The 23,403-nt window shown below is 36.1% G+C and overlaps 1 long non-coding RNA gene across 5 annotated transcripts in view; it reads right to left on the bottom strand.

Moving 5' to 3' along the window:
* The window catches only part of LOC143679448 (uncharacterized), a 206,903-nt gene that overhangs the window by 82,309 nt on the left and 101,191 nt on the right, over positions 1-23,403 (bottom strand). The gene's annotated exons all lie outside the window — the stretch shown is intronic.

Raw genomic sequence — 23,403 nt, 5'->3', positions numbered from 1 at the left:
GCCACTCAGGCCGGTTGGACAACGGAGACACCTGGGGACTGTTGGGTCTCTGCCGGCTCCAGCAACTTTTGTCGGGACCACCGGTCTCAGCCATTTGTCTGATTGTGACCTGACTGGGTGAGTAGATTCGTTTTTCGGGACACCCTAGGATCTCTCCCAGACCCTCCGAATAAAATCGGAATTGGTCCTCTGTTTAACTGTTCTGCCTGTGTAAAAACTGCTCTATAATTAACCTGCGTTTAAAATGGGAAATAGCCAGTCCTCTCCAGGAGATGGGGAACCTATAGTAGCCTTGGAATGTGTTACAAAACAAGTCAAAATTAGGAAAGGGAAGGTCTAAGGAAAAAAATGATTAAATACTATACTGTAATATGCCCAAAATATGGTATTGCGGGCCTGTCAAATGGGCGCCAAAAGTCTCTTTCGATATGTTTGCTAAATGCTTGGATAATGTGGCTACATGAGACTAGAAAGTCGGAGGAAGAATCTTACTGTCTGGTTTTCAGGAACGTTTCCTATGGCTTCTAGCTCAATTCCTTCCCATGCCGTCCTTCTGAGCCTTTGCTAAAATCTCAGGCCCCTGCTAAAAACTGCAATCCCTGGAAGGCACCAGTGGCTCAACCCACAGCTCATGTAGACTTCCAGTTCCCCACCGCCTTACCGGGTGGCTCTCCAGAAGCCCCACTCCAGGGCCAACCAGACTATACCCTCTGATTCCTGTAACCAGGGTAGTTCCTTCTGCCGGGCTGGTGGTCGCTCCAGCCACGGTTTGGCTATATTCGCATCAGGCATGGGGACCATCAGAAGTAGCTAAACCAGCCGGGTTAAAGGATAAGTTCTCTACGCAGCCCCAACTGGTGGTAGAAACTATTCAAACCTTCTTCACCATTCAAGAGCCAGTTGGGAGGATTTAAAAGCTTGGCTAGGCTGATGTTTTCAGAAATAGAAATCTCCCAGACTGTTTCAAATGCCCACTGACTAGCGAGCTCCCAAGCCTACATTGCCCTCTATGGCCAGTAGATGACCAATTCAACTGGGAGGTCAATCCAACTGGGACTTTAAGGTTGATTCTGGATCTCAGAATGGCCACGCCCATGTCTCTGCTGTTCAGTGCTTTGCTCATTTTTAGTACCTCTTCCTACAAGGGTAGAGGCCAGCATACGTCACACCAACAGCTGTGTCCGGGTAGAGGAATGTTATCAAGATGAAAAAGAAACCCCAACCCAGTTTCTCCAAAGACTCAGGGTATGCAGTCCACACCCATATTAGTGAAAGCCCGGGCCAGCAGCTGAGCCTATTCTAAAACACCTGTTCTTAACCCACCCCACCCCTGACATCCATCAGAAATTAACTTAAAATTCCTGGTGGGGTTGGAAACACACTAGCTGCCATCTTAGAGGAAGCTCAGAAAAGCTTTCAGAAAAACAAAAAGGCTAGGAGGCCCTGGTAATGGCTGTCCAGGTCTCTGGTCAAGGAAATAGGGGAGGCCAACAGGGAACTGACTGCTTCTGGGGGAATGGTTGCCAGTCAAAGTGGGGAGAAAGAGGTCACCCCCTCCTGGCATCAGACCAGTGTGCCTACTGCAAACAACTTGGCCGCTGGAAAAATTCCTGCCCGGCCAACCAGCACAGGGGGTCAGGGCACAGGACCTTTCCAGGAAAAGTCCCTGACTGCAGAAAACAGCATATCCTGGTTCAGGGAGCTCCCCAGGCCCGACCTAACCTAATGGCCCTTATAGAGGAAGAAGATGAGTGAGGGGTCAGGGGTCCAGACCACCTGCTTAGCCCCTAGTAAACTTGCAGGTGGCCGGCAAAACCTTGCCATTACTCAGACACTGGTGCTGCCATGTCTGCTGTCTGCCGGCCCCTCCCAGTGCCTGTACAGTCCACCTCATCAGTCCAGGGGGCCACAGGAAGCTGAACGATCTCCCTCTTCAAGAACATCCTGTCTACAGCCTAAATCTCAGGGAAATTGAAAATAACTTTCTTTCCGTACCTGAGGCCCACATCAATCTAATGGGCAGAAACCTTCTGTGTAAAACTCGAGGTCTGATCTCCTATGAGCCTGATGGCCACATCGCTGTAAACCTCTGGCAGGAAACAGACTTCTGGAAAGGGTCACTGCACCGTAGCCCTGTCACGGTCGCCTCTCTGTCCCTGGTCTCTGACCAGCTTGACCCCCAGGTCTGGGAAACAGGACCTCCTGGACTACCTGTCACTGCCACTCCCATCTGCATCACTCTCAAACTGGGAGCTCAACTGCTTCACCTTCACCAGTGTCCTCTCTGCAGCACCCTTTTCACTGGCCTTTTGGAAGTCATCTTTCTACTCAAGGGAGAAGTCCCAGAACCATGCCCTGTTCTTGACAGTCCATGGAACGCTCCCATCCAGAAGCACGAACGATGAAGACCGCGTGGTGCACGACCTCAGAGCAGTCAGGGTCCGGACAGCAGATCTTCCCCAGCCGGTTCCTGACACCTACACTCTGCTCAGCACCCTGAGCCCCCAACTTCACTACTGCACAGTGTTAGGTCTGAAGGATGCCTTCTTCTGCATTCTCGTGGATCCTGAAAGCTCTCCCATCTTCACAGTCACCTACTTCTCTCATTCTGACTGCCCCCTCCAAGCCATCTGGGCCAGATTGCCCCAAGGAGTCAAAAACTCACCTGTTCTGTTCAGCCATGCTCTGGCTGCCAATCTACGAGAATGGGACTGTCCCCCACTGGAACTCACACTTCTCCAGTAGGCAGATGATCTGCTCCTGGCTTTTCCCACTGCTTCCGCCTGTGCTCAGGCCGCCATCTCTCTGCTAAACTTCCTACACAAACAAGAGTACTAGGTGTCCCAGAAAAAGGTTCAAATTGCTCAGACATTGTCTGATTCCTAGACCTTGACAAAAGAAAATGCCTACTAACCCCTGAACAGGGAAAGGCCATCTGCAACATCCCTATCCCATCCACAGCAAAAGAACTCAAGTCCTTTTTTGGCCACTGCCTATTATCAACTCTGGATCCTGGACAATGGAATTCTGGTCAAGCCCCTTTGCAATATCCTAACTGAACAGAAAGCCTCAGATAGTCAGTGCCACTGCCCCCCCCCCACCTCTGCCCCCAAAGTTGCCCATTGGGTTCACCAGCTTAATTGAGAAATGTCTCTCCTCAGCTCCGGCTCTGCACATGCCTGACCCGTCAAAACCATTTCAGCTCTTTGTGGTGGAAGGAGGAGGGCTGGCCAGAGGAATCCTCTCTCAAGACTCATCCTATAGCCCCAAAGTAATTGTTTACTTCAGCAAACAACCTGACTCCACCACCAGTGGATGGCTCTACTACGTACACGCCATTGTTGTAGCTGCCCTACTTGTCCAGGAAGCTCAAAAATTCACTTTGAGAGAATCTCTAACTTTCCTATCCCCCCTGCTATTCGGACTATTCTTGACACCCGAGGACTGACCTGGATGCCCAGCAGTTGTCTCCTCAAATGTCAAGCCTTGAATGCCCTTCATTCTCCTTGAACACCCTGAGGTCACTCTACAAGTCTCCGACTGACTCAACCCTGCCACACTCTTGCCTTTGCACTCCATGTATCCGGAAACTCCCAGTCACGACTGTACTCGCAGCGCTGATCTGCAAAACAGGCCTCAAGAAGGCCTCTCTAAACACGCCATTCCTAATCTTGATTTTCAGCTATTCACCAACAACTCCAGTTTCATTGAAAATGGCACCAGGTGCACCGGATGGGCAGTTGTAAGTGACTCACTAAAAACTGTGGCTAGCAGTGCCCTCTTCTTGAATGTATCTCCCAAAAGGGCAGAGCTTGAGGCGGTCATCCAGGCCCTACATCTCCAACAGGGCCACTGAATAAACCTGTACACTGACAGCAAGTATGTCTGGGGAGTCTTGTATGCCTTTGCCCAGTTAGGGAAAGAAAAGGGACCGCTTGACCAACAATCATGCCCAGTTAAACATGCCGAGGCAGAGTCTTGCCTCCTTGCTGCAGTTCCCCTCCCATTCAAAATTGGACTTGTTCATGTACCCAGCCACCAAAAAGCTGATACCCTGGAGTTGAGAGGCAACAATGCCGCAGATCATGCAAAGCAGGTTGCCACCAAGCTTCCAAGGGCCTCAGCCTGTCCTATCATTACTCTTCCCTCAGAGCTCTCTGAATACTCAGCTGAAGATTTAAAGCAGGCAGCTTATGAAGGTTTCAAAGTGATAGACTCAGGGCTAGTCCACCCTAACACCAAACACACTTGGGTTCCCAAGCTGTCCCTCTGGGCTCTCTGATCCTGAATGCACAATTTACCCCACCTGGGAGAAGAAAAACTCCTACAAATGTGGCTCTACTACTTTAGGTCCTCGGCACCAGTACGACCCATTCTCCGGCAACTTGTTTTGCCCACTTCCCTGTCTGCCAAAGAACCAACCTGCCGGCCAGACTAGAGCCCAAAGAAGCCAGAAAGCACGTGCTCACCCCAGCCCTGTACCCAGGTCAGCAAGGACAAGTAGACTTCACCTAACTGCCTCGGATCCTCAGCGACCACTACCTGGTATTTGTATGCCAGTTTTCTGGCTGGCCTGAAACATTCCCCTGCTGCCTCTCCCCCAAAGGCAAACCTAAGCTCTCCCCTTGTGAGCAGATGTTTTTCAGACCTTGGCCTTTCTGTGATCACCTGAGAGGGAAGGATAAGCTGCCTGTGCCTTGGGAGAGGGGAACTGTGGAGCCTACAACAGGCTATCAAAACGAGCCATAGTCAGCTGGCAGCCATTAACCCTAAGGGAGGCAATCATGTAGGCCAGCTGGAAAGTCCCTTGCACACGCACAATATAAAGGTCAACAAATCAGTAACAACATGTCTGCAGCTAGCCCTAATTATGGTTATTTTTTCTAACTTGTCTTATGATTGGTCTACGATGCCTTAACCGAACATTTCCACATCCTGCTATGTATAAAATCTGCAGTTGTTTGTACCTCCTTTGTCCTGACTTGAAATGGCAACTGCAAAGCTTTGTGCCCTGCTGTGCAGCACAATACAATGGTTCGAGCGTGACCTCTTGTGTCCCGTCCTGTTTCAGAAGCCGCTCAGCTGAAGGCTGTGTCCCAGCGCCAGGGGTGCAACAAGGGGATACTCACATGGAAAAAGAACGAAATGTGACCAGCATACAAAACAAAACAAAACATCTTTTAGATATTGTGAATAATGCTACTGTGAACGCTGATATGCAAGTATATGTTCAAGTCCCTAATTTCAATTCTTTTGAGTATATAACTGAAAGTGGGATTCCTGGGTCATTTGATAATTCTAAACTTAACTTTCTGAGAACCTGCTAAATGTCTTTTCACATGGGCTGCACCATTTTACATTCCCATCAACAATGAATGAGTGTTTCTATTTCTCCACATCCTCTCGAAACTAATTTTCTAATTGTTAATCAGTAATCATTCTAGTAGGTATGAAATGAATTCTCATTTTGAACTTTGATTTTCATTTCCTTAATGGATAATAATGTTGGGCAAATTTTTATGTGTTTATTGGCCATTTGTATTTTCTTTAGAAAAACATGTTTTCCAGTATTTTGCTCAGTTTAAAATTGGGTTGTGTTTCTCTTGTTGGGTTTAAAGATTTATTTATATTTTTGGATATTAGAGAGAGTTGGTTTCCAAATATGTTCTCCCATTCTGTGGGTTGTCTTTTAGCACTAATGATAAAGAACTTTGTTCAAAAACATTTATTTAAGTTCCATTTACCTATGTTTTCTATAGTTGCTAGTGCTCTTAGTATCAAGTCTAAGAAAATACAGGCTAACATAAGGTCTTGAAGATATTTCCCTATAGTTTCTTCTAGGAGTTTTATACTTTTGTGTAGCTCTGTGATCCATTTTGAATTAATTTCTCTCTGTGGTGTGAGACAGGGATCATTCTTCAATTAATGCATATGGATATACAGTTTTCCCAGCACCATTTGTATAATTTCAATTTTTAAAGTTTATTTGGACTTATTTTGTGATATAATATATGGCCTATCCATGATAATAACTAATAAGCACTAGAGATGAAATTTATTCTGCTATGGTTGGGTGAATTGTTCAATATGTGTTTGTTAGATACATTTAATTTACAGTATCATTCAAGTCTTTTATTTCCCTAGTGTTCTTCTGTCTGGATGTTCTGTTATTAAAAGTGCCATTTTGAAGTCTCTGACTATTAATATAGAACCGCCTCTTTCTCCCTTTGAATCAGTTATTTGCTTCATATATTTCAGCTCAATTATTTGCTTCATATATTGTCTGCCACCTGACACATATATATTTATCATTGTTGTTCCTCTTATTGGATTCATGCTTTTATCAGTATATGATGACTTTATCCCTCATGACAATTTTTACTGAAAGTTTATTTTATTTTCTATAGGATAGATACCAGAACTCTTGTTTGGTTACTATTTGCAGGACCTTTTTTTTTTTTAATATCCTTTCATTGACAACTGACTTGTGTCTTTGAATTTAAGGCAAATCTCATGTAAATAGCATATAATTGATGCATGCTTTTGATACATTCTACCAATCTCTGCCTTGAGACCAGAGATTTTCATCATTTACATTTAAAGTATTTACCAATAATGTAGTACTATCTTCTGCCATTTTGGTTTTTATTCTTTATAATCATGTACTTATTCTTGTCTTTCAATTATTTCATTAATTCTTATGCTCATATTTATTTGATTTGTTGTAGTGTAACATTTTATTCCCTTCTCATTTGGTTCCGAATATATTTTTCAAATATTTTCTTTGCGGTTGCCATGAGAGTAAATTTAACATCCTAAATTTGTAAAAATCACTCTTTTTAAATATTTGTGTTGACAAGTATCTACAAACATACAGTCCAGCCATATTATACAAAGGCTCACAATATCATCATATAATTTTAAATTCATGATCGTTTTTAGGACTTTTGAACCACTCCAGAAAAAGAAATTAAAATAAAACCCCAAAACTCATACATCCCATAACCCTTATCCCTCCTTCTCATTGACACACAATATTTCAATCAGCCTAATTTTCATTTTTTATCTCCCCCTATTATTTATTTTTTATCCTTATTTTTTTTTAACCCATCTGTTCATACCTGGATGAAAGGAACATCAGAAACAAGGTTTTCACAATCACACAGTCACATTGTAAAAGCTATATAGTTATGCAGTCTTTTTCAAGAATCAGGGCTACTGGAACACAGTTCAGAAATTTCAGGTACTTCTCTAGCCACTCCAATATAACATAAGCTAAAAAAGAATATCTATGTAATACATAAGAATAACCTCCAGGATAACCTACAAACTCTGAAATCTCTCAGCCACTGAAATTTTATTTTGTCTCACTTCTCTCTTCTACATTTTGGCCAAGAAAGCTTTCTCATTCTCATGATGCTGGGTCCTGGCTCCTTCCCAGAAGTCAGCTTCCACACTGGCAGGGAGATAAATACCTCTGGGAGTCATGTCCCATGTTACAGGAAGGGCAGTGAGTTCACCTGCCATGTGGGCTTAGATAGAGAGGTCACATCTGTGTAACAAAAGAGGCTCTCACGGGGTGACACTTAGGTATAATTATCAATAGACTAGACCTCTCCTTTGTAAGAATAAGTTTCATAGGGGTGAGCCCCAAGATTAGGGGCTCATCCTATTGAATTTGTTGTCCCCACTACTTGTGAGAACATCAGGAATTCCCCAGATGGGGAAGTTGAATATTTCTTCCTTTCTCCCCAGTTCCCCAAGGGGACTTTGCAAATACTTTTTTATTCTTTGCCCAAATTACTCTGGGATATATCAGGGCATTACACTAACATGGATAAACCAAAAAGATCTCCTGCCCTATTCAAGATTCCATGTAATTTTGGTGTTCAAGTAAACTGACCATACAAGTTAAATTAAATAATATGCTACCCAAAATACAAATTTTGTACCAAATAAACAGCTCTCCCTTTGGTCTTGCACAGAGGTTGAAGTCTGAAAATATTATCACGTTTGATACCAACTTAATATTAATAGCATGCATGACCACTATTCCTCTGTCCTCCCACCTTTTTGCTCTACTTGTAACAAACTATAACCTTATTTTAAATTACCCATATGGTTATCTTTACTGGAGGTCTTTATTTTTTTATGACAGCTTTTGTCTGCTGTCTAGAGTCCTTTTGAGTCTGATTAGCTCCCTTGAGCATTGCTTATAGGGCAGGTTTAATGGTAATGGACGCCCTCAGCTTTTGTTTTCCTGGAATTGTCTTTATCTATCCCTCGTTTTCAGAAGAAAATCGTGCTGGATATAAAAATCTTATTTGGCAATTGTTTTCCTCAGGACTTTAAATATTTCACACCACTGCCATCTTGCTTCTTGTTTTTTAATGAGAGATGGTCACTTAATCTTACTAGGATTCCTTCGTACATATCTGTTGCTGGATTTGGTCAAAAAACTTTGAGCTCCTGGCATCAACGTCCAACATACAGCTTTAGCTCTGTCCCACAATTTTTATATGCTGTGTCTTCAATTTCATTTCTCCTTTAACCCATGGGTTATTTGGAAGTATATAATTTTTTTTTACAAATCTTAGAGGCATTTCCAGAAATTATTAGTTTCTAACTTTGTGCTATTTTTGTTAAAGAGCATACATTGTATGAATTAAATCCTTTTGAATATATTGAAGACTGTTTTATGGACCAGAATATGGACTATCTTGGTTAATGTACCATTTATGTAGAAAAGTATGTGTATTTTGCCGTGGAATATTCAATTCATACAAAACAGATCAGTTGGTTTCAAATGCTGTTCATTATTGGAGAGAATTTTTAAAAATATCTATCCTGTAACTTATTGTCTCTTCGAATCCACAAATATATATATCTCAATTTAATTAAACATTAAAATATCTCCCTATATTTCAATATTTTTCTCTAGGTTTCTGCGAATTATTGCCTTGTGTATTTTTGAAGCTTTGTAGTAGGTCCATAAAGGATTACTATGTCCTCCTGATGAATTTCTTTTTGTTATTATGAAATGATGCTGATAATGTTGTTTTTATCTGAAATATACTTGGTCTCAAATTAGTATAGTCAATCCAGCTTTCTTTTGGTTAGTGTTACTATAATATATATTTTAACACCTTTTGAGCTTACTTATATATACTGGTTTGCAGACTACATCTATTTTCTTCTTAATATAATCTGCTATCTCTGCTTTTTCATTGGCATGTTAGGGCATTTTTAAATTTAAAGTGATTATTGATAGAGGCAGTTAAAATCTTCACATTTTCTTTTTGTTTCCTATTTGTCCTATCCCTTTTTCTCCTTCTCCTTTATACTGCTATCTGCTTTGAATGAGTCAATTTTGTCTCTTTCATTATGTTGTTTTAATGATTGCTTTAGCTTTATTTGCATATATCTTTAACTTACTAAAGTCTTTCTTCAATACTTATTGATGTGAAGTTTAAGAAATTTAACATAGTATACACCCATTTCCCCATACTGGCCTTTGTGCTATCAGTGTCGTGTTTTTAATGCATATATTACAAATCCCACAATATGTATTTATTAATTTTGCCTTAATCGATTGATAATTGATAATCTTTTCAAGACATGTAAATAATAAAAATCTTTATATTTACTCATGTAATTACCATTTCTGGTGTTCTTCATTTTATTGTGTCAATCCAGTTTTCCATCTGATATTTTCCTTCTGGTTGAGGTGTTAGCTTTAATATTTATTGTAATGCAGATTACTAGGGATGAATTATTTCAATATTTGAGTGTCTGATAATGGATTTTTTTCACCTTTTTTTCTGTAAGCTATATGATGGGGGGGGCAGCTTTCTTTTTTTTTTTTTCCGTGTGAGTATCCCCTTATTGCAACAGCATTTTCTGAATTTTTATTTGGGTTTTCATTTGTTTATTTGCTTGTTTGTTTGGGAAGTGCATGGGTAGGGAATCGAACCCAGGTCTCTCGCATGGCAGGCGAGGATTCTACCACTGAAACTGCCCTTGTACTCTCTGACCTTTGTGTTGTTTTTTTGTTTGTTTTTTATTTATTTATTTTTCTTTTATACATGGGCAGGCACTGGGAATCAAACCCAGACCTCCGGCATGGTAGGTACCAACTCTGCCACTGAGCCAGTGTCCCACCCTCACCTTTGTTTTTGTGAAAAAAAAAAATTACACCATAAAAAATCCACCTTTGACAGTTTTTCTCTTATGCTGTTGAAGGATGTTGCTCATCTCTCCTCTAGTCTGCATTGTTTCTGAAAGGAAATTTGCTCTCATGCTCACCTTTTTCCCTCTATATAATGTGTATTCTTTGTTTCTTTAACCTCTAGCATCTTTTTATCTTTTTTTCTTTTTTACATAACCTACTAATCGCTGACTTTGAGCAATCTCACTGTGATGTGATTTGTTGAAATTTTTCATGTTGCTTGGGTATGGGAATGTTTACCTTCATGGATTTAGACATTTATAGTTTTTAATTAAATTTGGAACATTCACGACTTTTTTTTTTCTTCTGTTATTTTAATTTTCTGTCCTCCTCTTTGATGGACCTCAATTACTTTTTTCAGTTTGTTTTACTCCTCTGGGTTCCATTTTTTTTTATATTTCCTATTGCCATGCTTTTAAATTAATTTTACTTTTCTCCTGCTCTCTAATCTGCAGTTAATTCCATCCAAATGTCCCATCTCTGAGACTGTTTGTCATCTCTCAAAATTTGATTAAGGCATTTTGATTAAGGCTGCTTGAACATATGGGATAGAATTATAATAAATTGGTAAAGTCCTTTTCTACTAATTCTGACGTCTGTCATTTCTGGATAAAATGTCAGAATTAGTAGAAAAGGACTTTCTTTTCTACTAATTGGTTTTCTACTGATTGGTTGATTTTTTCCTCATTTTGGTCATGTTTTCCCAATTTTTTGCATGCTCACTATTTTTAAATTGGATTTCAAACACTGAATTTTGCTTGTTTAGTGCTTGATATTTTAATATTTCCGTAAACATTCTATAGCCATTTTGCTTAAGTTATATGGACAATTAAGGGACTAGCTTTTAAGCTTTGTTATTCAGAACCTAAGCTGTATAACAAAATATTGAAAAAATTTGCACTGAACTTTAAACTTATTATGCTAATTATACAAGGGATCTGAAAAAAAAAGCTTGCTGCTCTATTTCATCAGTAAATGAAATAACATTTAAATCACAAAGAAAGGAATGCAATTTGCTAATATATATATGTAAACATTTAAACATGTAATAATGATCAAAATGCAAGTGAAACTTTGATGTAATTTTTCACATAACATCCAGGGGGAAAATAGACCCTCTCAAAAATATCTAACAGAGGTTAAATCAGTGAAATATTTTGTGAGTATGATTTTGCAATATGTATCAAACACAGATATAATATATATCAAAAAACAGCATTGAACTGGTACCAAGTATCTGTCCAGGCTGATGAAAAGGTTTGGTAACGGATGATGGTGATGGTAGCACAAAATTGCATTTAATCAACCCTACTGAATAGTATATCTGAAAGCAGGAAATTTTAGGTTTTCTATTTTACTAGAATTAAAAACAGTTAAAAACCTATAAACATTCAACACAATCCTAATGTGAGCTACAGAGAAGCGAATGCTTATAATAATATTAAATAAATTGTAACGAAAATAACCCACCAGCGCAGTGTTAATAGAAGGGAAACCTGTGCATATGAGGGAGGGGTTGTATATGGAAGCTGTAAATTTCTACATAGTTTTCCTATAAACTTATAACTTGTCTAACAAAACACACACCCACAATATATGCATTTTTGTGTATGTGGTGTGTGTGTAAGAGTGTATGAGAAATATAATAATCCAGAAATAACAAGCCTTTAAATATTTCCATATTAATCTAGGAATCCTGATTGAAGGAAGTGATTTTTTTAAGAGCTGATTTTCCACACAACATAATAACTAGAAAGGCTGCATGGATATAGGATACAGGAGAGATTTCATGAGCTGTCAGTCTTTCACTCTGGAGAAATGGCTAACAATGACAGCTTTGTTAGATTCATGTATAATAATTGGCCTAAGAAAATATTCTTTTTTATTTCTTTAACACTGATGTTCTTTCCACATAAGAGCCATGTAAAATTGCCTTTATCTGAAATGCTTTTTCCTACTTTCAAATGTCAGGTTACTAAATTTCTTTTTATTTCTCTCTGGAACAGGCTGATTTTCTATTGTGTAAAAAATGTCACAGAATAGCTGTGACCTTATGTTTGGAGATGACAGGCACAAAGAAGTGTCAGAACAAGTGAAAATGCCATTCTCTGATGAAGTGAGCTGCTGCAATCTTATTAATCATTTGTTTATAATGGCTAATTCAGGTGTAGACTGTTGAATATAAGCTTGCCAATACATTTACTATTTAACATAATGTTCTTGGTTACCAGTGAATTAGAAAAGAAATCATGGATGTAGTGAAGTGAGGTCACCATATGCCAAATAAATGAGAGATCTGGGTCTGAGTCTATGTCAGAATCCATGTGTATCATGTTATGAAACTTTGAAACGTTTTTATTTCTTAATAATTTATGTGTCATGGTAAAATTAGGTGTTGCGTTTTTACCATCCAGACATTACTGCCCTCAGAGAAAAGCACTGAAATTTTCAATATATAGCAAGTGGTGCATATAGATATACTGAGGTAGAGATTTAGGAAGCTGCATTGGAACATACTCCATGATAATTTTTTTTCTCTATATCAAATTCTGTTGAAAAATAATCCTGTTTCTAAACTTCATGTACTCCAACTTACATTTTTTTCTCATTTTTAAGAGTGCATGTCCATAGTTCTTCATGGCTTTATATTATTTACAATCCACATTTTATCGTGCAGTGAGGAAACTGAATAGTAAATAAATGGATGGTCATGTGATTTCTACTTTGTATGTACTCTATGCTTGCTTTAAAAATAAAATTACTATAATTATTATTCATCAAGATTAATGTATTATACCAACAACATTCCTATATCAATAATCTTTATTACTTCCAAAGGCAGGCTAATTTACTTCCTGTTGCTATAAAAATAATGACAATAAGAAAAAAAAAGTATAAATGAGAGCATGCATAAAGTACAGAAAGTCCTGCTTTGGGATTGAAAACAAATGTGGTAAATATTTAAACATACAAAAATATATCTAATTTCTGTAACATATATGCCACCTTTCTGATTTGCTTCTAATTAGAGCAAGCATAAAACACTTAAAATATTGTTGTGACCTAATACTTAACAGAAAGGAAGAAGTTACCCTATTTCACATATTAGCAGGACAGCTTAAAGAGAGTGAGGCAAATCGTGTCTACTAATCTTGGATACCACCTTCAATATGTTAGCTAATTTGTTGCAGAAACATATGATATTAAAATCATTGATTACAGACTATTTTCTCTTCTAAGATAATTTGGAACTGGAAAAATTCGATATCGTGTACAAAAAACTGAACTTCAAACCAAATTTTACACTACATACAAAAAATTTCCTCAATAGGCGTAATAAACTCATATGTTAAATCTAGTATTATTAAATGTTTATAAAAGTTCCAGAAGTTGTTTGTTTCCTTAGATTATGCATAATTTTACAAAAGTATAATCTAAAAAGAAAAACTATGATAAACTGGAATTTAACAAATAAAAATATTCCTTGAAAGACATTAAGAATGAGCCATAAGCAAATGGTATTATAAAATATTTTCAAAATAAATATCTAATAAAGTACTTTCATCCAAAATATATAAGCAAATCTCAAACCTCAAAAATAAATATACAAACAGCTTAATACAAAATGGGGATTAAAAAAAGGATTTATACACTTGACCATATAAAATAAACATATGGCAAGTATGGCAATAAAAAAATACTCACCATTATCGATCCTTAGTAAAACTGAATTTAAAACCACAGTGAGATATCATTAAACAATACTTTGAACGACTAAAATAAAAAATCCTATTAATATGATGTTGGTAAGGGTGTGCAGAAAGTGGAAATAGCATATATTTCTACTAGGGAGGCAACATTGTACATTCAATATGGAAAACAATTTGGCAGTTTCTTCTAAAGTTAGCGTCACTCACCATATGACCTAACAATCTCAATTTTAAGTATTTACTCAAATATAAAAATTATATTCATTCAGACATTTCTTTGTGAATACTATAGCAACATTATTCAAAAATGTCCAAATCTAGAAACATCCCAAATGACCTTCAGCTGGTGAATTGGCAATTTATTGCATATTCATATAGTGTTGCGATAAAAAACAACACGTTACAGATACAATAATCTTAAATTTATAATGCTAAGTAAACAAAGCTAGACTCAAAAGGCTACATATTATATGAGTCAATTTTCCTAATGACATGTGGGCTAGGGAAAATCATAGTGACAAAGATTAGATTGTGGGTTGCCAAGGGCTGGGGTTCAAGGCAATGCTTGTCTACAAAGGAGTATAAGGGAATTTGGGAGCATGGTGGTACTATAATCTTGATTATGTGGTAATGGATATAAAACTCTGTTTTCTTTTTCCAATCTCACACATTTTTACATTAAAGGAGTGAATTTTACTGTTGGCAATTAAGACCTGAATAACAGATAATAAAGTATATGAGTAAATGATGCCATTTGTTGAGAAGGGTTATACATCTCCCTGGAATGAAATAAAGAAAGAGCTGGAGTGAAAGTTACCTTGTTTGAAAATTATAACCTAGAAGACTCAGTCTTTTTAAGAAGACCTTTCCTCTATGATTGTTTTGTTTCTTAAAATGTTTTTTCCCCTTTCCTGCCTTAGTTAAGCATCTGATTTTAATTAATAATGAAAATAAAATGCAAAATCTTAGAGCATGTTTGCTATTGTTTATTTTATAAGAACAATACTATATCCTTCCTTGTTTAGTGAGTGTTTTAGTTTGTTAATGTTGCCCAAAATGCAATAAACCAGAAATGAGTTGGCTTTTAAAGGGAAGTTACTAAATTATAAGTGTAAAATTCTAAGGCTATAAAAATGTCTACCCAGGGAAAGATACCATGACTTTAAAAAGCCCAATGGTTCTGGAACACCTCTGTCATCTGGGAAAGCATGTGTCTGGCATCTGCTGGTCCTTTGGCTTCTGGTTTAAAATAGCTTCCTTGGGAGCATTTTCGTTGTACATCTCTAAACATCTCTGTCTGTGTCAGTTCTGAAGCAAATGCCTTTCCTCCAAAATATCTCCCCTTTTGAAGGACTTCAGTCAACTAATCAAGACCTACTTTGAATGGCAAAGTTACCTCCCCATCTAATCAAAAAGTCTCATCCACAAATGGGTAGTGTTACCTCTCCATGGAAGTAATCTAAGCAAAATTCCATACCCATACCCATAATTGAGTGAATCGATCTCCATGGAAACAACCTAATCAAAGTCTCCACCCTAAACAATAGGTCTGGTCCCACAAGATTGGATCAGAATTAAAATATGGCTTTTCTGGGGTACATAATATTTTTTTTTTTTTTTTTTTTTTTTTTTAAAGACAGAGAGAAGGAAGGAAGGATAGAAGGAAGGAAGGAAGGAGGAAAGGGAAACATTTTTAAACATTTTCTTGTTTTATTGTATTCTGTTTCTCCGTTTTTGTTACATGGGGTGGGGCCGGGAATCGAACCGAGGTCCTCCGGCATAGCAGGCAAGCACTTTGCCCGCTGAGCCACCGCGGCCCGCCCCATAATATTTTTAAACCAGCACAATATATATTAAAAAACTGACAAATTTAAATCTTTATGTTTTCTAAAATGTATTTGCTTAAACATCCCTAAGAATTAATAAATGCAAAAAGAATATACCAAATCAAGTAAGTTTTCCATGTCAATGAACTCTGCAACCCCCTTAATTTAATCAGTCAGAAAAATGTAGTTATCAAAATAATGTGTCTCCTGGTAACTATACCCTTCAGTTAGTGCTTTCCATATGATTATGGGTTCGGTTATGTGACTTTCTTTGGCCAATGGGGTAAGAATAAATGTAACACAGAGATCTGAAAATATTTTGCTTTCTCTTGTGGTTTTTCCTACCCTTTCCCAACTTCATGTGAAGTAGCCTGGTCTAGCCAAATAAATGATGAGCCTAAATTGGCTAGCTATTTTAGCTGTTGCCTCCTCTAGGCCAGCCAGCTCTCATTTGACCTGTTTACTGGCTACAAGTGTTTTAATAAACAGTGACCAGACAAACAGAAAAGTGATTACTTTGTGCCCCTCTATTTGGTATACAGAATATAATCTAAATAAATTGTTATAATTTTAAGGCACTAAATATTGAGGAGTTTTTAATGCTCAAACTATCTGATATAATACCTCACACTTTTTATATGTAAGTTGTCCTTTTCTTGAATGAGAGAGTAGCAAAGATGTTCAGGCTGTTTGCAATTTGAGATTGTTGGTTAGATGGCTAACCCAAGCTTTAATTCCTTTTCACTTTTTTAAAAGAAAAAAATTATCGCTGATGAAATATGATCTTCTAATCTTGCGTAGACAAGTTATTTTCTCCATTGCTAATTAATTTTCACACAGACACCTGCTATTGTGAAATACACCATGGATATTTTCATTATTTTTCTTGTTATTTTAAAGGTGCTTTTACTTGTACTCTGATAAAATTATTTCTTGTAATTATTTGTCACAGATTAAATCATATGGAAAAACTGATTTCGTAAGAATACTTAGAGAAGTGTTCTCTAGTTATCACATGGAAATAAACTTAGAAATAATTTTTGGTTTTAGGTTTTTAATTTAGAAATTCATTGGGTAATTGAATTATTTAAACTATTTATTATCTAGCATAGTGGTAAATAAGACATTCATAATTACCAACCTACCTGATTAAAATCATATATTTATAGCTATCTGGACTTGAATTAATTTCATTGTAATAGCAGAGCCTTTAGCTATTATTATGTAATATGAATATAATAGAAAATACACCTTGGAGACTTATTTTGACACTTATATTAGAAATATTGAAATTGACTTTATCATTAGCATTAGAAAGAAATATAATAAAATACATGCAGGCATGATTCAGTATGTTTTTGTAATAAGACTTATTCTAGTGGCCAAGAAGAGTTTTAATAAAGCGCTAGATCTAAACTCTGTGCCATCCTTGGTACTTACTGTACCATATTTGTGTTTCAATGTTTTTTAAGTCTTTAGGCTAATCTTCAAGACTTTTATTGATATCTAGATTTATAAGATGTTTGCTTTCTCAGTCTCTAAGAATGAAAACTCTTCTCTGTCCTTCTTCCTACTTTCTTCTTAAGTTTCTTTTATCATTTGTCCACCACCTTTATCATCATCTCCCTCTCCTTACAGTTAACAAACCAGGCTTACTATCGAATGGAAATGTGGCTTAAATCCTCCCATAACTTTCTCTATGCTCCACAAGCACATCATTTCCTTCAATTCACTAACTAAAGCTTCAGTTCAATTAACATGATTTTTGTAGGACTAGCATTCCATTGGTTATCAGTTCAGATTTTGTTATTTCTTTCACACCCCGAGCAGTGGGCTTTGAAATTCATTATTTTGGGAATTCAGCAACGTTGTTGACCAGACAGTACAAGGTAAAAAGTATTACCAATGAGTAAGATGGCAGGTTTATAATGCTAAAGCAAGAATACAGGTCAGTCTCAAGTAAAAACTCCAATTAAATAAAATATGGAATCATGGGATTAGAAAAGAAGCACTTTGATGGACATGAAATAAAACATGTGGATGTAAGGTCACTCAAAAGAAGTGTCATATACTTTAGAGTTGCTAAAATTAAACTGACCTAACTAAATGTTGGTTAGGATATGGAGCAAATGAAACTTTATGCACTTCTGGTAGGAGTGTAAGTTAATACAACCACTTTAGAAAATGTTTTGGCAGATTTGTTTTCAGTTTTGGTTTAAATTAAACTATACATACAATTTGATTCAGCCATTCCATTCCTACCTAACGAAAATTAACAATATGTACAAACTTGTATGTAACTTTTGCACAAATACCCTAGCCTATTATTTGTAAAAGAAAAATGAAAAGGACCCAAATACTCATTAACAGGTAGGTAGATAAACAGTGTGTTATAACTATACAATGTATCTATAATACACAACAATGCAATAAATGAACTGTGAACTGTGGAGCAATAGGGATGAATCTCAAAACCTTTCTGAGAATCCCAAAAATCTTCCAGGATTCTGAGCAAAAGAAATCACATATAGTACATATTATGTGATTCCAATTTTTGATTGTAAAAATGCAAATTAATCTATAAGGAAAAAAATAAAATTTCTTGTTACAGAGAATGATAGTGGAGGGAGGGATAAATTCAATTGGTTCATAGGGAAACTTTTGGGAGGGATGGAAATTATGTTATTGTGATTGTGATAATGATTTCACAGTTTTATATATGTCAAAAATGAATCAAAAGGCATGTTTATAATATGTGAAGTTATTTTATCTTAATTATACTATATAAAATTGAAAAATATGTTAAAATGTAGGAGTGTGGTGAGTTATATTTAAATGAAAAGAAGCCAAAATTTTTAATACATGAAACTGCAGTGGAAGAAATACACTGGAAACAAGAAGGACTTTAAAGCTGGGGACAAACTGAGTTTTTTTTTTTTGTTGTTTGTTTTTTATTAATTAAAAAAAGAATTAACAAAACAATTAGAAATCATTCCAATCTACATGTACAATCAGTAATTCTTAATAACATCACATAGTTGCATATTCATCATTTCTTAGTACATTTGCATCGATTTAGAAAAAGAAATAAAAAGACAACAGAATAAGAATTAAAACAATAATAGAAAGAAAAAAAAACAAAAACAAAAAACCTATACCTCACATGCAGCTTCATTCAGTGACAAACTGAGTTTTTAACAGCTGATCAAGATGAAATTAACAATAAGAAAAGTAAAGAGGACTAAATTTGGAAAATAATTACTCTACAACCCTGAATTTTATGGTTGTTTGATAAACACTTCAGTTTCTAAAATATCTTTTGGAACATGAAGAATAACAAAGAAATAAATTCAAAAGAATAAATTTATGTTTACATATCTATAAACATATACCATTGAACATCATATGGAAGCATGAGAATTGTACCCTTTATTTAAAGTGCTTGGTCAGAGTCTGACAGTGCTATTAATAAAACATCTAAATTTATTTGACTCTATGATGTCAGTCAGCCAAAAACTCTACAGATACAAACACAAATAAACATATACACTAATAGCCTAATGAAGAATTCATCAGAGATGTTTTTGGTGAATTATTGAACATGCTTTCGAAGTTAATCTGTATCTTGTTACTGATCTTGCCCCTGCTTCTGCCACATCATAAAACAAAGATCTTTCTCATTAGGAGAGTCTTCTTTCATATCTTCTGTAAAATTTTGTTTCAATCCTACTTTCCTTTCTCTTCCGCAGGCTGTTAGACTAGACTTCAAATTGCACCTTGAACAGTTTGTCACAGATTTGTTACCACTAGATAATTGTCAAGGACAGGAAGAAGGCAGGTTCAAAGGTAGTATTAGAATTAGAAGAAGATAGAGTGTTACAGAGTAGGTGCTGGGACAACGTAGAAATAAAGTCAGAGCAGAGGATAAAGTAAAACTCTTACTCAGTAATGTATGAATTGAGTTGATTTATGAATCATCCTGTAAACTATTTTGGCTGAGGGACTCATCATGATCACAAGCTGACAATTGCTAATTGCTTTCTGGCAGGAAAGAATTGCTCCACGATATTAGCAATGGGGATGTGTTTGGCTTCTGCCCTTCCTGAGATCTCAATGGATTAACATGGCCCTACAAATACATGTAAGAGGGGAAAGGATTGAAAGAGGGATATGTAGTTTCTCTTAAACTCTGGCTCATACCAACATACCCTCCACCAGGGCAGAGCCTGGTGTGTAGTGCAAAGGTGTGTGTGTGTGTGTGTGTGTGTGTGTGTGTGTGTAGAGTCACAGATTAGAAGAAAGAAAGATTGATTTGAGGAAATTGGAGTAGCATTTAGTGACAAGCTATTATTGCACAGAAAAGTAGAAAATTTGATGTCAAAAAAATAGTGATTATGTTCTTAAATCTGTGCCTTTCTTTTATATGCAAAGCCCTTTTCCGTTCAGAGCTTTGAGAAAGGAAGCTCCGTTTAACAGATGTAGAGACAGAAATGCACAGATTGCTTATGTCGATAATTTAGGGTTGTTTGCTTCCTTTTAGATTTATATTATTGCATCTTTAAAAATATATACTGAATATATACACAAAACTTTGAACAAAAGCATTAACTAATATTTGCCCGATTTATTTTAGTACTATTTTATTAATACTAAGAATGAACAAATCACAGAGATGATTTTTTAAATAATGAGATTGAATGATGATGCAATATTTTGACAATAAAGATGCAATATGATGTGAAGGGCTCTAACTAGAAATACCAGCTCTTCAAAGAGGAAGGCTATTTTGATTTTTCAATTAATATTCTCTAAAATATAGTTTGAGTTTACTTTAATACAAATAATACATGTGCATGATAAGTTCAGTATAGTTCAATTGCTTTTAAATATAATGTTTTGAATATGACTCAGTGAAATGAATTTTTTTTAAATAAGTTTTGAATTTGTGATCAATAAAATGAGTTCCAAGTCGTGGCCCTGAATTTTCTAAGTGAAAAGGGAAGAATTATATCATATTTTTACTTAATGGTAATGTCATTGGAGTCAAGGAAAAGCTGACCCATAACATTCCTACTTGCTAGAGAAATCTTCAAATGATAATACTGCTGAGGGACCATAAACACTCTATGTAAAGAATTGTGAAATAAATATAGATATCCAGCACACACAAAAATGGCAATTTATAGATTCAATATGTGGGATATTTCTCTATTAATATCATGCAGTGTAGGGATCTGAAATGGACTTCATCATTTTGCTTACTACTTTATCACCATTGCTTAAGCCATACCTGGCTGTCATCATTTACATCACTTATCAAGGGATTGAATAAATGTACCCAATACTATTTAAACTATTTAAAGAGAAGGAAATTGAATAGCATTTATAAAGCAAGAGTCAAAAATTACCAAACATGAATAAAATATATTAAAAGACATTAGATAGAGTTATAGAAAATTTTGAAAAGCTGATTAAATATAATATTGGCAAAGATGAATACAGAAAATTCCATGGAACAAAGCATAGCAAAATAGTAGCAAAACAAAGAGAAAATATGGAAAATAAGAAAGGTAGTGTCATGATCAGGTTCATGTGTCAACTTGGCCAAGTTGTGGTACCTGCTTATCTGGTTGGGTAAGTCCTGCTCTGTCTGTTGCAATGAGGACATTTCATAGAATTAAATCATGATCATGTCAGCTGCATCCACAGCTGAGTCCATTTGTAATCAGCCAAGGGGAGTGTCTTCTGCAATGAGTGATGCTCAATCTAATCACTGGAAGCCTTTTAAGGAGGATTTAGGAGAGACAGGTTCTTCCTGTTTTGACCTGTGAGCCTCTCCTGTGGAGTTCATCCAGATCCTCCATCAGAGTCGTCGGCTTCACAGCCTGCCCTGTGGATTTTGGACTCTGTGTTCCCGCGGTCACGTGAGACACTTTTATAAATTTTATATTTGCGAGTGTTGCCTGTTGATTCTGTTTCTCTAGAGAACCCTAACTAATACAGGTAGGTTAAGAAACATGAATAAAAGTATATTTAATGGATGTTTCCAAAGGAAAAGAGACTAATTAAAAGACAATATATGAAGAAGTTATGGCTTAATATTATATGGAAATGTCAAAAGGCACAAGTTTTTGTGGTTTGGTTTTGTAATGTGAGGTACGTGGAATACAGTTGTAAACTAGATCTATGGTAGTGAATCTCTCATCAAAGATAAGGAGTAAAAGAGGAAATTTAATGCATTAAGTTTAAGAGCTAAACAACAAATGGAGAGAACTTTTCAACAAACGTAAGAGGAAAATATTCAGTAACGGCAATATGTAAAGGAAAAGAAAAATAACCTATAAGATATTGAACAAAGGCTATGGACAATAACTGAGAATTCACAAAACTGAAAATCTGTATAGCAAATAAACATATGTAAAAGAGCTCAATCTTACAGGTTACAGTAAAATAGAAGCTAATTCAATATAAAGCTATTATTTCTAATCGCAAGGTTTGGAAAAATTGAAAGTATATATCAGACTCATATATTGCCAAGAAAGAAGATAAAAATCAGAGTCATTAACTGCTTCTGAGATGTTACATTGATAAATTTTTTTAGAACAAGTTGTCTAACTAAAGTGAAAAAAATTCATAACCTGTGACCCACTAATTCTGGTCTTAGTTAAATATTCTGGGAAGGCTATGGCACAAGTATACCAAGCCATTAGACCTGAATTTTCACTGTGGGATCCCTTGTAATCGTGTAAATAATAGAAACAAAGCAAAGACCATAACATGGGAAAAGAATAAATAATATATGATCTATTCACAAACTTAATGATTAGTAGTCAAAACTGAACATTTTTAAGTTATATGAAAATGAAATTAGGCCTTAAATTATAGTTCTGAGTGGAAAAGAAAAGAAAAATACAGAGTAATGTATAAATGTTCACAATTCAGATGAAAGGTCACAGTGTGGTATGTTGTATATGGATGGTTAACATGAATGTGAGTGAAACTATGTGAAATAACGTGAGAACCCTGATACTGATTGCTTCTAGAATTGGACCTGCCATATGGGCCTATGACCTTGAATAAAGAGAATCAAATCATGCTCTATATTTATTTGGTTTCTAAAAGTAACAAGGATTAAGTAACAAAAATTAAGTTATTTCTGGTTTTTGGAAATGCATTTCTGTTAATAATTGTATTACCGTTCTTTAGCCTTTACATTACTGAATAAAAGGAAAAGTAGATTGAAATGGCTTTTTGATTTTTCACCTAAAAGTTTCCAACTTAATGCATATATGTAGAAGGAGACAGGTCAAGGTATTACTTTTTTTTTGCTATCTTTTATATGTCAAGTAAAATAATAGCATAAAAAACCAATTCTTCAGTATATTTATTTAACAGAATGTAGCTTTGAGGTACATTTTCTAGTTGTACAACATTGGGCTTTCTATATTTTTTATATAAAACATCTTCACCAACCACAGAGACTGAAAAAAAGTGGTCCTCGTTAAGTCTTTGTGTTATAGGCTTTTAAAAAATCCTAGTTTCTAACAAAGAGCTTACATTTTATCATCCTGCTGGGATCCGCCAGGCCACAAATTTGTGCAGACTGTGTGATGGCAATGTTAGTTACAAGAGTTCAAAG

Source organism: Tamandua tetradactyla, chromosome 4 (assembly GCF_023851605.1).
Source record: "Tamandua tetradactyla isolate mTamTet1 chromosome 4, mTamTet1.pri, whole genome shotgun sequence".
NCBI classification, from domain to species: Eukaryota; Metazoa; Chordata; class Mammalia; order Pilosa; family Myrmecophagidae; genus Tamandua; species Tamandua tetradactyla.
Note: the sequence above shows the minus strand (reverse complement) of the source record. Positions and strands in the feature narration are given on the sequence as shown.